General features: G+C 41.1%; 1 protein-coding gene across 2 annotated transcripts in view; it reads left to right on the top strand.

Annotated features, from left to right (window-relative positions):
• ARL2 (ADP ribosylation factor like GTPase 2) overlaps nt 1-14316 on the top strand; it is a 722587-nt gene that overhangs the window by 182413 nt on the left and 525858 nt on the right. The gene's annotated exons all lie outside the window — the stretch shown is intronic.

The following is a 14316-nucleotide window of genomic DNA, read 5'->3' as shown; positions in this document are numbered from 1 at the left end:
CAGAGTCTTTACCAAGTGTCTGGCTCCAGTAGTAGCTTATTGCAGACTTCAGGGGATTCAAATTTACCCCTATCTGGACGACTGCCTTATTCAGGCGGACAGCAGAGACCTTTTACTTCAACATCTGGATTTTGTTCAACGTCTTCTCCTACTACTCGGATTTTCAGTGAACACAAAAAAGTCACATTTGATCCCTTCTCAGCAAATTATTTTTTTGGGAGCTCTTCTAAACACAAGCTTGCAAAGGGCCTTCCTCACTCCAGAAAAACAATTACAGCTGGCCTCAATTTTCAAAACCTTGGCAACTTTACCTCAGCTCACTGCAAGGAAATTACTGCAGGCTTTGGGCTACATGGCTTCTTGCATCCTGTTGATTCCAAATGCAAGGCTTCATATGAGAAAACGTCAATGGTACCTAAAGAGTGTATGGTCTCAGCATTACCACAGTCTAGACAGAATGATTCCACTGATTCCTTGCCTCCAAAAGGAGCTCCTTTGGTGGTCCAGGGCTTGTGCTTTGAACGAAGGGAATCCCTTCCGTCTGCCTCAACCTTCTCAGATCATAACCACGGACGCTTCGGATTATGCTTGGGGAGTTCATTTTCTAGACATTGGCCAGCAGGGCTCTTGGACAAAGAAGCAACTACTCTGGCACATCAACTTGAAGGAAATGTTGGCAGTCCAAAATGCTCTTCTAGCATTCCAGACTCTTTTGAAACCAGGACCTCTTCTGATTCGTACAGACAATACCACAGTCATGTGGTACATAAACAAGCAAGGGGGCTCTCATTCTTACCCCCTTTGCAGACTAGCCATGAATTTATGGGACACAGCTATAAATCTGAATCTGCATCTTCAAGCTCAGTTCATTCCAGGAAATCAGAACCTCTTAGCAGACAGCCTAAGCAGAAATCTTTTGGATCCTCACGAATGGATGTTGGACCCCAACTTATTCAGCAGAATAACTGCAGTTTGGGGTTGTCCTCAGATAAATCTGTTTGCATCCCATCTCAATCATCAGTTACCTCTCTCTTGCACCAGGTCCTTCCACATAACAGCTTGGAAAGTGGATGCCCTGTCATTCAGCTGGAGGAATCTTTCGGGATATGCCTTCCCTCCTCTTCCTCTTCTGCCTCGGGTGTTACTGAAAATAAAACAGGACAAATCCAAGACTATCATTGTGATAGCTCCAAATTGGCCTCTGCAGTTTTGGTATCCAACTTTAAAACGCCTATTCTTGGAACCTCCTTGGATTCTTCCTCTGATCCATTCTCTTCTGTCCCAGCATCAGGGTCAGATGCAACACTCTCAAATCAAGACTCTTTGCCTAGCAGCTTGGCTATTCAAGGGCCTTTGATTCCTTCTCTTCCCAAACAAGTTTTGGATGTTCTTTTAGAAGCTAGGCGGCCTAGCACTAGAAAATCTTATGCTTCAAAATGGAAAAGATTTTGTATTTGGATGCAGAATCGAGGTTTTGATCCTCTTTTGCCTAATATTTCCTCCATTTTACTTTACCTCTCAGACCTTCTGCTTAAAGGCCTTTCCTTTTCCTCCATCAAAATTCATGCTTCTGCTATCTCGGCTCATTATAATACTGATCCTCCCTTTTTTTCTCACCAGCTGGTGAGACAATTTTTGAGAGGAGCTAAGAATTTAAGACCTCCCAGAACTCCTCCTGTTCCTGCTTGGGATCTTAATTATGTTTTGGAGAAACTTACTTTGCCTCCTTTTGAGCCTGCTGCGGCTTCGGATATCAAGTTCTTATCCTGGAAGACAGCTATCTTATTGGCATTGACTTCTGCCAGAAGGGTTTCAGAGTTGCAAGCTCTCATGGCTGTGGAACCATACATTATCTTTCACCAAGACAGAGTTTCCTTGAGGACAAATCCTACATTTATGCCTAAGGTGATTTCTAAAGTGGCTCTAAATCAGACTATTCACCTTCCTACCTTCTTTCCAAATCCTCAAAATAAAGGGGAAAGGATCCTACATTCATTGGACGTACACAGGCAACTACGATTTTACCTGGACAAGATTAAGGATTTCAGAAAATCTGATCAATTGCTTATCTCTTATGCCTCCAGTTCTCTAGGTAAGGCTATTTCTAAACAAACTATTTCCAAATGGATTGCTCATGGAATAAGGTTTTGTTACTCTCACTATGGGAAACAGATTCCAGGTACTGTTAGAAGTCATTCTACTAGAGCAGCTGCCACTTCAGCAGCTTTTCTCAGAGGAGTTCCTACCAAGGACATTTTGGAAGCTGCCACTTGGAGTTCAGTGCATACTTTCTCTAAGCACTATAATCTCCCTTTGTATTCTAAGTCTAGAGCAGGCTTTGCCTCTGCTGTTTTGCAGGGTCTTCTAGCTGCCCCTTCTTCTGCATAACCCCCTCCCTCATTCACAGCTTTGGGATTCTACCCTACAGTTATGACTGCAACAGTGAAACACGAAGAACATAGTACAGTTGTGTACACCTACCATAAATGTAGATGTTCGAGTGTCTTCACTGTTGCAGTCGGTGTTTCCCTCCCACCAGTCCCCTCTTATTTTTGCTTGTTTTCTCTTCCACTTCTTTTGTGGTGTATTTGTGTTCCTTTGTAGACACCTTTTGGTTTGTTTTTTGGGGGCTTCTGACATCAGGGGCAAGAATGGCTGGAGAAGATGGCGTCGGCCGTCAGCTTTATACCTCTGCGTTCTGACGTCAGGGTACTTGCTAGTACAGCCGACGCCGGACACAGACTTTGGAAGTCTGGCCGACCTCGGGCTGCCTGCCGGCAGGATCACCCTACAGTTATGACTGCAACAGTGAAGACACTCAAACATCTACATTTATGGTAGGTGTACACAACTGTACTTTGTTTGCTTGTTATTTCCCTGGAACGCTAATTCCACCTAATACGCGGCTTCTCAGCGCTTCTGTGGATCACTAGTGATATCTGCATTGCTTACTCTATTTATTTCCTTGTTTCACTTGAAAGAAAGTTACTGTTTATCGTTTTTGCATTTAAGTTACCTGTAACACATTGCACTTAAGTTACCTGGCACTTGCTCACTAAAGCAATTATATAAGTCAGCACTAAAAATTAAAAGCACTACACCCTCACTCCCCACTGGCCCTGGTTTTCAATTATTAAGGAATTCCCAATATTATTCTAGCATGTCCAAAGGTCAGTTGTCAATCTCCTCTCCGGTCCAGCTGGTGAATCTGGGAATCTTGAGGCAATGTTACAACTGCCTCATGTACACAGACAACCCTCTCCTCCTCCCAACAAATTCCAACACGTGAGAGATGCAACCATATAGCCAAACTGGAGGCTAAGCTCTCTCAACTCAGTACTGGCATAACCAGTCAGGAGGAGAAGGAAACCACACTCACTACAATTCCAGTCTCACATAGACCTACAACGACAGCAAACCAAACACATAATCACACAAAAACATACTCGGAGGCTCTAAATAAAGATCTGCTGAAGCAGCAGAGACCTCCAAAGCAGACACCCAAAGCAGCCTCTACCCCAAAACAAAACACATGCAACACATATCTCACAAAGCCAGTGTGCCGAACAGTCACAGCCCTTAAGACTAAACAACACACCTGATACACTTGTAATAGGTGACTCTATCGTCAGGCACACTGACGTCCCGCTCACCAGGCTGAACAAGGAGATGGTCACGGTGAGCAGCCTGTCGGGTACTAGGATCCGCCACATAACACAAGCACTCAGGTCACTCCAAGGCAAGTACAAATATGACTCAGTCATTGTCCATGCTGGTGTGAATGACCTGAGACGTACCTCCCTGGACTACATGAAAAGAGACATAAAGGAGCTCTCTGAGCATGTAGCCCATGCCGGTATGACCCTGACCTTGAGTAGCATCTTACCCTCACCAAGAATGATGCCACAATATGAAGACAAGATGATCAATTTCAACAATTGGCTTAAGTACTGGTGTCATTCAAAGGGGATCCAATGCCTGTCAGCTTGGGATGATATGCTCGACAAGCCACGATGCTTCGCTAGGGACGGCTTGCACCTGTCACCCCTGGGCTTTCGGATACTGGCAAAGGCTCTTGCTACCCACATAGTGCCTTTTTTAGGCAAGGCTTAAAAGACAAACCCACCTCCATAGGTATCACAAGGGATAAGAAATTAAGAGTAATGCTACTCAACGCCAGAAGTCTAAACCTCAAGATGCACGCACTCGAATCTCTCCTTAGCATGGAGAACATCGATATCTGTGCAGTAACAGAAACCTGGTTCAGGGCTCCCGAGAGCACCCCAGCACTACCAGGTTATACCTCATACCATGCTTTTCGGCCCCAAAACTTGGACCGAACCACAAAAGGAGGGGGAGTATCGATATTCATCAAAGATACCCACACCTCCAGGTTGGTGGCAAAGCACGAAGCATCAGAGACTATCCATGTGCAACTAACAGTGGGTAAAACTGCCTTCCAGTTTATAGCCTGCTACAGACCACCCTCCCAAACCCAGGAACCCCACTCGGCCTTCCTGAGAACACTGGAAAATATGAAGGTCTCTCCAAACACCATTATATTGGGTGACTTCAACTACCCAGACATAGACTGGGAGCATTACTCTAGCTCCAACACCCTAGCCCAAAGGTTCCTAGAATTTATAAACTCAAATGCTATGGAACAACTTGTTACCACTCCCACAAGAGGGGAAAACATACTGGACCTGATCATCACCAACATGGGGACTCTATGCTCCAGACCAGAAGTGTATCCCTCACTGGTAAGATCAGACCATAAACTAATCTCACTGGATATTCACATCTCGACCCCACCCCTGCCCAGAAAACCACAGTGAAAAACTTCTCTAAAGCAAATTTCACACTCCTCAAAACTGAGGTGGAATCCTTCAAAGCCCCCGGGCCTGTGGAAAATACTGCCCAGACTGCAGAATCCTTTATAAACGCATTCTATGAACACCTTCAGGAATGCATGGATCATGCGATCCCAAATAAAACCAAGACCCAATCCTCCAAAGGCAGACGTCCTGTCTGGTGGACCCCAGCCATAAACAAACTATACAATAGAAGGAGGAAGCTACTAAATGATTGAGCAAAATCCCAAAAAGGGAAGGCATCACTGATCAGTATTAGCAAAAAACTACGGGCACACATAAAATTGTCTAAGGCCAGCTTCGAGAGAAAAATTGCATAGGACACTAAGGATAATCACAAGACTTTCTTTAGTTATGTTAGGAACCTGGGTGGTAATTCCCAGATATGCTCAGAATTAGTCCAAAATGACAAAAAATACACCAAACCCACAGACATTGCCAACATCCTAGCTGACAGGTTCAGCAAACTCCCCACCAAAAGGGCAAATATCTATCCCAGCAAAGTGCTGCCCCCCTGACATCTCAGATGCTCAGGTAAGAGCCCTCTCCAAAGCAAAAAACACAGCATCAATGGGACCAGACGGTGTCCCGGGCTGCGTCCTACATCAACTCCAAGAAGAGCTAAACCCAAACATAAAACTGCTGTTCAATCTCAGCCTTACTACAGGATATGTGCCCAAAGAGTGGCGTACAGCAACAGTGGTCCCTCCCCATAAAGGTGGTGCCTCAACGGATCCTGGAAACTATCGCCCCATAAGCCTGACTAGCTTGGTCTGCAAAGCTATGGAAAGGATCATCATGGACCTTATAAATAAAGATATTGGGGACCTACAAACACTGGATCCTACCCAGTTCGGCTTTAAGGGCAGATCCTGCCTCTTAAACCTGGTTGATTTCTTTGAAACAGTCACCAAGGCTATTGACGAGGGGAAGGTGGTCCACACAGCCTACCTGGACCTCTCAAAAGCCTTCGATACAGTACCCTACTCGGGCATTATAGATAAGCTGACCAGCTTAAATATAAACCCCTATGTCACTAGATGGATTGCAAACTGGCTCAAGGACAGAACCCACATGGTTAGAATTGCTGGAGCCATGTCCGACTCCAAACCAGTTACAAGTGGTGTCCCACAAGGCTCAGTCCTGGGACCTCTCTTGTTCGGTATATATTTCTCGGAGGTACAGGCCAACACGGAAGGACTGTGGCTGACCAAGTTCACAGATGACTGCAAACTGGGTACCATAATCGACTCTCCAGCCGACACAAGCATCCTCCAAAAGGGCCTCATAGAAACAGACAACTGGTGCCAGAGCCATGGCCTCAAGCTAAATGCCAGAAAGTGTATAGTCATCCCCTTTGGCAGAAACAAAGTTCCCACAAATTACCACATAGGTGGTAATCCATTAAGTACAGAAGAAGTAATTAGGGACCTGGGGACCCAAGTTGATAGCAATCTCTTTTGACAACCACGTGGCCAAAGTGGTTAGAAAAACATTTTATATAGCCCACCTAATCATGAAGGGATTCACATCTAGATCAGGGACGCCATTGTGCCTCTTTACTCATCCCTCATCAGGCCCATAATTGAGTACAATGCCCTTTGGGATGTACCTTACCAGACACCTGCAGCAACTGGAAAGACCCCAAAAGTACCTCACCAAGAGGATCAAAGGGCTCAAACAGATGCCATATGCTGCCCGGTTAAAGAAACTCCAGCTCTACTCAGTGGCATACCGCCTGTTCAGAGGAGATCTGTGCCTGACGATAAAGCCATGTCCAACCCGAATTAATGGACATGCTGCACCTCAGAAAATCCAAATCCCATCGAGCTACGCCGAGACTTTAACATCAGCACTGAAATAAATAGGACATGCTGGAGGGACAGATTCATAACCCAGAGGCTCCCTTCACTCTGGAATAAAATCCCAGTCCAGGTTAGGCAGAGTCCCTCATTGACTCTCTTCAAGAGGAATCTTGATGAGTGGATGGGAGGATCGTAGGTTTACCCCGGGTATCACTTCTGTGTCACTGTTAGACAGAGGCACAGTATACTAACCTCGAAAAAGGGCATAGCAAAATAAATTTAAAATGGGTGGCGAAAGCCAAACACATTCTGGCTAGGCTTATAAATGCCCTAGGGCAGATAGCCTAGTATGAACCTATGAACCTATAATCCACAGCTTCAATCACTGTGTGTTGTATTACATATTCATCTTTCAGTTTGTCTCCCAAATCTCATATGCTTAGTTTTTGAGGTATTTATCAACATATTCTCTTTTGCCTAAATGGTCAGTTTAGTCAAGTTATTTTGCAGACATGCCCTGTAACACATGTAATCATTTTACACAATTTCAAGAAATTTGCACACAGACTGTAGACCTCCAGATGAAAAAAAGATAAATCTGAATTACACAGTCTAAACAAGTATGGGCCTGGGACAAATCCTATGGGACACCCATTGTTGTTGAATTTTACCTGTCCACTTGCTGTATGATACTTGCAATGTCCTGCTTGTAAGCCATGCAGCTGTCTGTTTTATCAAGGGTACATCATTACCTAGTTGTTCTGATTTTACTGACCAGTATTTTGTGTATGACTCTGTCCCTGTCAAATGCTGAAGTTGAATCTTTATATAAAGGTATTACATCACAGCACTTTTTTTATTCATAGCTATTATTATAGAATATCATGTTACAGGTGGTAGTACATCTATTTTCAGCATAGGCATGCTGTTATATGGTTTCAAGTCCCACCCTTTCCAATTCTAACAATGGCTTATCCAGCATTACCTTCTCAATTATTTTTCCACAACATGAAAGTAAACTTAAGGGTCAGTATGACTTTGGGTTTGTTCTGCCCTTTCCCTTTAAGACAGGTTTAACAAGTGAATGTCTCCAGTCTTGAGAAATCTTCCCCGTCTTTGTCACAGATGCACAATCTATATTATATGTTCAGTGATAACAGCGTTACTAATCATAGATCTCATAACTATCTTTAATCTCTATTATAATACCTCCATCTGATTTTTTTGTTAGAATGTCCTTTACAGTAAAAACATTTATACCCTGAGAGAACTGGTTTCCAGTCCTTGTTCTTGAACCATGTTTCACAAGCAATAATATCAGTCTTGTGGGAACATATCAAATTCTCCAATAAAACAAAAACAAAAAAAAAAACTTTATTAATACTCCTAGCATTAACAGCCAGGGTTATCTGTGAACTGATAAGTTATCGACCTGGAAAAAATGCTGCCTTGTTTTGTCAAATATTGAAAAATATCTGCTACGAAAATTCTGTTCCCTGATCTTGACAAGTGTACGCCATCCTGTCTGAACACATATGGCCCAAATTAGGCTCTGATCATTTACACATTTCCATTTTTTAAAATGGGACATTTTTTCATGTAGGTGTTTACCCAGAAAATCTTTTCATTTATAGCGCCCTGACTCTCCTTTCTACGTGTGATTTTGTGAAAAATGCGTCCTAACTGTTGTACAAGCTTTGCTATCTAAGAGGGCTGTAGCTACTCTACTAACAGTCTTTGTGGATGAGATCATTTGAATAAAAACAGATCCATATTTCCTTACATTAAGGTGTTTTAAGGCCTGTCACATATCCTATATTTTTGCTCTTGGCAAGCATAAAACTATTTGCTGTTCATTATCTTCTCTGTGAATGCAAGTTATCCGTTCCCCTTATAACTGAATCATCAGTTACAAGAATATCTTTTCTGACCAGATGTGAAGAATCTTCATCTTCCAGTTCAGTAATATCTGCTCTATCAGTTGTTACAAAGGAATGATCTTCATCACAGTTAGTCTTATTAATTCAACTGTTTTCATTGCTTATTACATTTGCTAGCTTACACTTCTCATCCATCTGGTTTTGTACATCCACAACTTGAGCTATGTTGTCAACACATGTCCCCCCCCCCCTTACAGTAGTGTTCTTTAGTCCTTCCACATTCAGTTTTGATTTCTTCCTTTTCACCTGTTACATAACAAGCAGTGTCTTTTTAATATGTACAGTAAACTCCTTTTTATCCGTTCTTCTCTTTAACTGGCCTTCATATTTCTGCCATAGCAAAAGACAACAGAGAAGAACAACACATGTTCTTTGTGATTCACTGTTGCAGTCATCACCTTTGGGGGAACTGGGCATCATGGGCTGCAAAGGCACCTCACTGAATTCTGGAGAACTGACCATCTGCTTAGCAGTAGAGTCATCGGAAGGCTTAGCTTTGTGTGGTCTGTCTCTATCCTTACGTTTTTTCAGAATGTCTATGTATTGTTGGCTGATGGATGCCATTTCGGAATGCGACGATGGAAGACGAAAATACCTGGCTACAATCAGAGCTCTACGACGAATGGTTCTCGTGAAACTGGCAACGGGGGACTGGGCCTAAACAAGTGACAGAGTATGAATGGGAGTCTCTGTGTGGTATTTGTTTTCCACAGGCGAGACAATTGCTAACTTTTTCAGACATTGGTTAGTGCAAGAAAAAAGGATCCTCAACTGGGTACTTAACTTTAGATGTTTTCGGCTGTAATTCAAACTCTGGTAGCGACCGAGTGACACATTTGCGAACTGCTTCTGTTACGGGCTCCACAGCAAGAAAGACTGATGTGATGGCATCGGCTGCCTTCCTTTATAGCACTGATGACCTGATGTCAGGCAGCAAGCAACAGCAGCTGACACAGAAAAACATTGACTCTGGTAATCGGGCCGGACGAGGGCTACCACAACAGGGATAACCTCACAGGCGATGACTGCAACAGTGAATACACTCAAACATCTACACACAACTGTACTTTCTATCTCCTCTGGGCTAAATAATGACAGACATTTGATTTTTAGACTTCATTTTCGTTAGAAAAATGCATTCTAACACAAATCCTGTTATCCTAGCTGATTTATAGCCTACAAATGCTGTTCTGTATGCTTTTTCCTATTAACCAACCATTTGTTTATCCTGCATAAGGTCTGGTCCCAGCACGACTGGATAAGAGGGAATTTACTGTATTCTCTATGCTTTATAGACAGTTATCAGATTATTTTTCTTCCTTATTTGTTATAAACTTCTTCCTTTTTTTGTTTTGTTTTGTTTTATATGTTCACAGTCCTCAGATTTCTGATACTTGTAGCTAGAATTCCAAAGTTGTCAGTGGTATTACCTTATTCTATAGGGGTTGAGTGATCTCTACAGACAATGGACACTTCCTTTACTAAATATGTTTTATTTGCTCTTTGCTTAACATTATTTATCTCATCAGTGCAATCATTAATGTACTTGTCAACAGTTCCAAGCTGTGCCAATTGCACAAGTGCAATCATCAATATTGCATCTAGATTTACTAATAATATGGTAAGGAAATCATTGTGTGCAAACACACGTGTGTGTGTGTGTGTGTGTGTGTGTGTGTGTGTGTGTGTGTATGTATATAGATATAGATATATATAAAATATGTGTGTATGTATGAATAAAAATACTAGTTCACTAGTTTTAGTGACAGAAGAGAGAGAAAACATTTTAAAATTTGAGCTTTATTAGTCTAGGGGGTTTCATGTCAGAATTTAATGTCTAAAAGATTATCTAAAACCAGTGAACTCTGTATTCTGCAATATGTGTCTTTAAAAGTCCTAAGCCAAGCCAACACTGCTTTAGAAGTGGTCCCTTCTGCAAAACTTCCTGGCATAACCATAGATGAACAACTTAAATTTGATATCCACATACAACAAAACATAAAGAAAACCCACCAAAAGTTAGGTATGCTCTACAGGAATAACCGCTTTCTCTCTAACTCCTCTAGGCATACCTTGGCTATTTACCTACCTTCTACCTTCTCTGCTTTATGGAGCACCTCTTCTAACCAATCTGTCTGCTTCCAACACCTCAAAACTTGAAATTTGTTATAAGATCTCCAAATTTGCCACCAAATCCAAAACCTCAACATACCACTGCCTTTACCCTACAATCCCTGAACTGGCTAGAGCTCCCCAACCACCTAGACTATCTCCAACTTACCACCGCTCACAAACTAATATTCTACCCAGATAATTGCCCAGCCTTAACAAACATCCTTCCACCATACATCCCAAGTCGATCTCTGAGATCTGAAAACCAAAACCTAATCTCCATCCACAAGCCCAAACATCCTGCTGGACAGCTTCTACTCTCCTTCTCTCTAGGTAAGAAATGAAACTCTCTCCCTCCCTCACTTAGAACAATACGTAACCCAGAATCCTTCAAGACCCAACTGTTCTCATACCTGTCATCTAAACGGAAATGTTCCTGCTTTCACCCTACATAATACTTAGGGAATTTTTTCTCCACTGAGCTCTCTATACTCCCTGCTCCACTCTTCCCCCAAGTTTCTATTTCTATTCTCCCAAATTAGACTCAGCTGACTGTCCCTGATCAAGCAAATTTCTCACTTAACTCCAAGTATGTAAATATTGTAAATATCAGCATTGCCATGTATCCATTGTAAAAAAAAAAAAAAAAAAAAAAAAAAAATCTGTTAACTGTGTTTATGATGTACATTTATGTATAGTATTTCCTGACTGTTTGAATTTTACACCTGCATTTTACCTTAACACTAGGCAACCCTTAAGGTAATGTATTGCTTTTGAAATTCCTAATTGTATGAATTTTACTCCTGTACTTACCTTCAACACTCTGTAACCCTATTGTATTGTATTGTTCATGGAGCTTTTCTCCCCGGGCCTCCACTGAAAATGGGCACTTCTTGGCCCATTAGACTTCCCCGGTAATCAAACTGAAATAAATAAATAAACATTTTTGTAGGTTAAGCTGAGGGTACTGCTTCTTGACATGTTTTATTATTTTACTAGCTTTACTAATTGTATTTGTTTATTCATGTAGTGCTTTGTTTTGTTGTTTGAAATTTTTTATGGGCATTGTGTATGGTTTTATGGTATTTTTAAGATGTATGCTATGTGAACATTTTTCTTGACTGATGCTTCTTATAACTTTTCTGACTGTGCTTCAGCTCCCCAAGGCTGTCTGTTTATCTAAGTGGTCAGATGTTGTTGTGACAGCTGAGCACTGATAGGCAAAGAAGCTTAAAATGGAAGATGAAAAAGTGTCTGTTGAAAACTTGTTTGAAATAAACCACAAAAATTTTCTATTCCAAAATTTCATTGCGACTGCAACCTTCACCAAGGTGAAGGTTTTAAAAAATCACAATGATGAGTTAAACTCATATGTGCTTGCTAACATTAGAAATAGAGACTGCTCATAAATGTTGATCTTGGTCTGAAATGTTTGTAAAAAGATTCATTCAGAACCACTAATAAATACCTCTTTTATTAATGCTTTTGCTTTTGAGGTTGACTGTAGTATGCAGTATTTGTAGAAGGGTGATTCTTAAACGCGAGTAGTTTCTCATTTCTTTCAGTTATGAGGAAGTCCAGAATGAAGTTTAATGAATGATATTTATGATGATGATTTCAACCAAGATCAGAGCAGTGGTGAGCATGAGGATAAGAGACTGCTATATGTTATTTATTTTCAAATAATTTCATAGTTTGACAGGTGTAAGGGAATTCGAGTTGCTCTCTCTGAAGACAAACACAAGGGAGTATCATTAGTTAATGGAACCTGTTTTTTTTTTTATTCATCTTGTGTTTTTCCTCCACTCTTTCTAATTATTTGGTAGCAGTATGAATATCTGTCATTTCTGATACAGAACAAGTTGATCTGCATTCTGGTAAGTTGGTAAAAGTGCTTTATTTATTTTTTTTTTGCGCAGTTTTCCTCTGATGAAAAATGCTGGGTTAATGAAAGAAATGGTGGAAAGGTTTTATACCTCACATTCCTTAGCTCTGTCAGTTAAGGCAGTGACTATTTTAGAAATAACCTGTCACACATTTTTGACGGACTTCTGACATTTTATCTGAACTTTCTGCAAATGAAGATGAACAAAATAATGTAGATTCAAGTTGCAGCTACAAAGATGGTTCTTTTTTCCCCTACAAATATGCCTGTGATATGCTGCATCCTTGATGATGTTTTAAAAGACATACATAAGGAAAGGGTCAGCCCTGTGAAGATATTGCATTGAACAGAATTGTCCTGGGTCACTATATATTTTCATAATCTGATCACTGATACAGCAAACTTAGCTGTATGAGTTCTATCATGTTAAGGGTAAAACATCTTCCAAAGCTTAAGGTCACTTTCCGTGTGCCAAAACTGTTATCCAGTTCAAGCAGACCTGAAGAAAGAGTTGTTTGGATGACACCGAAGAGCGCTTCTCTTGCGAGCTTTCTAGAATCTAAGACTAGTTAATGTTTTATTGCTGACCATAAAATTTTCCTTCATGGACAAAATCATTCCTGTTTTTATTTGTATGAGAGAAAGTATACTTTTTCTGTGAAACTATTTAATTTTAAGCAGGGAAAAATGTTCTTATAGTCTGTCACATAACTTTTTAACAAGAGCGTTGCTTTTTACTTTTGATGAAAAAGGTTGTTACAACTAAAACTATTTTCTGTTTGGTAAAGGTTGTGTTCTATTACTTTTGGGGTCTGAGGTAAGTGTTTGAAGTGCTTTTCACTGTGTTTTTCATGGAAATGTCGATTTGTATCATTGACTGCTGCGGCCAAGCTGGATTCAGGCATCTTTTTCAGCTTTACGATGGAACAGCCTTTAGATTCCTTGTTTTTTCCTTGTAACAGCCACAAAAAGAAAAACATTGCCAAGCAGCCTTTGCCACTTCAGCAGATTAATAATTTGCTTCAGCAGATGGGTGCTGTGGCTATTTCTGGTTCCTTAGACTAGTCATCATTATCCTTTGCTTTAACTGTATGGTTTATATCCTGCCAGGGATATAACAGCCAGCCAGCTTCCAAAGCTTCAGGGCACCTTCCACACGCCCAAACTGTCAGGTAGCTCGAGCTAAGCTTTCTAAAAGACAGGTTTGAGTGAGGAAACCCTTCAGAGGTTTACTGCTACCAAAGAGTACACTCCTGAGGCTTTCGATAATTGACTGCTTATGTTGTTCCTTTGCTGGGCAGGTAAGTTCCTGTTTGGGGGGGAAAAAATCCATTTTCTTATTTGTGTTGCTGTTTTGTCACCTTTATCTACAGCAAAGTTATTTTAAAGCTAGGAGTGTTGTGTTTTAATGTATTGTCATGAGACTGTAACAAACTTTTAAATCAGAGCGCTTGTTTTTCCTCCCTATTTAAAAGTGGAGTAAGGTAACTGAAAAAAAATTTTCTGTGGAGAAATTGTGTTTATTTTACTTTTGTGGGGCTGGCATAGTGCTTAGTATTTTTTAGTGTGTCTTTTTGTCAAATAGTAACTTTTGTAGACGGGTAGTGTTTAGTGGCATTTGCTGCTTGTCTTCCCTGGGAAAGGGTAGCAGACTACCAGTCCCATGGTCAGTCCTCTTCCTAGCCACAAAAATAAAAAAA

This window comes from Protopterus annectens, chromosome 6.part1, assembly GCF_019279795.1.
Source record: "Protopterus annectens isolate FY-2018-M chromosome 6.part1, PAN1.0, whole genome shotgun sequence".
Classification (NCBI taxonomy): Eukaryota; Metazoa; Chordata; order Ceratodontiformes; family Protopteridae; genus Protopterus; species Protopterus annectens.
Note: the sequence above shows the minus strand (reverse complement) of the source record. Positions and strands in the feature narration are given on the sequence as shown.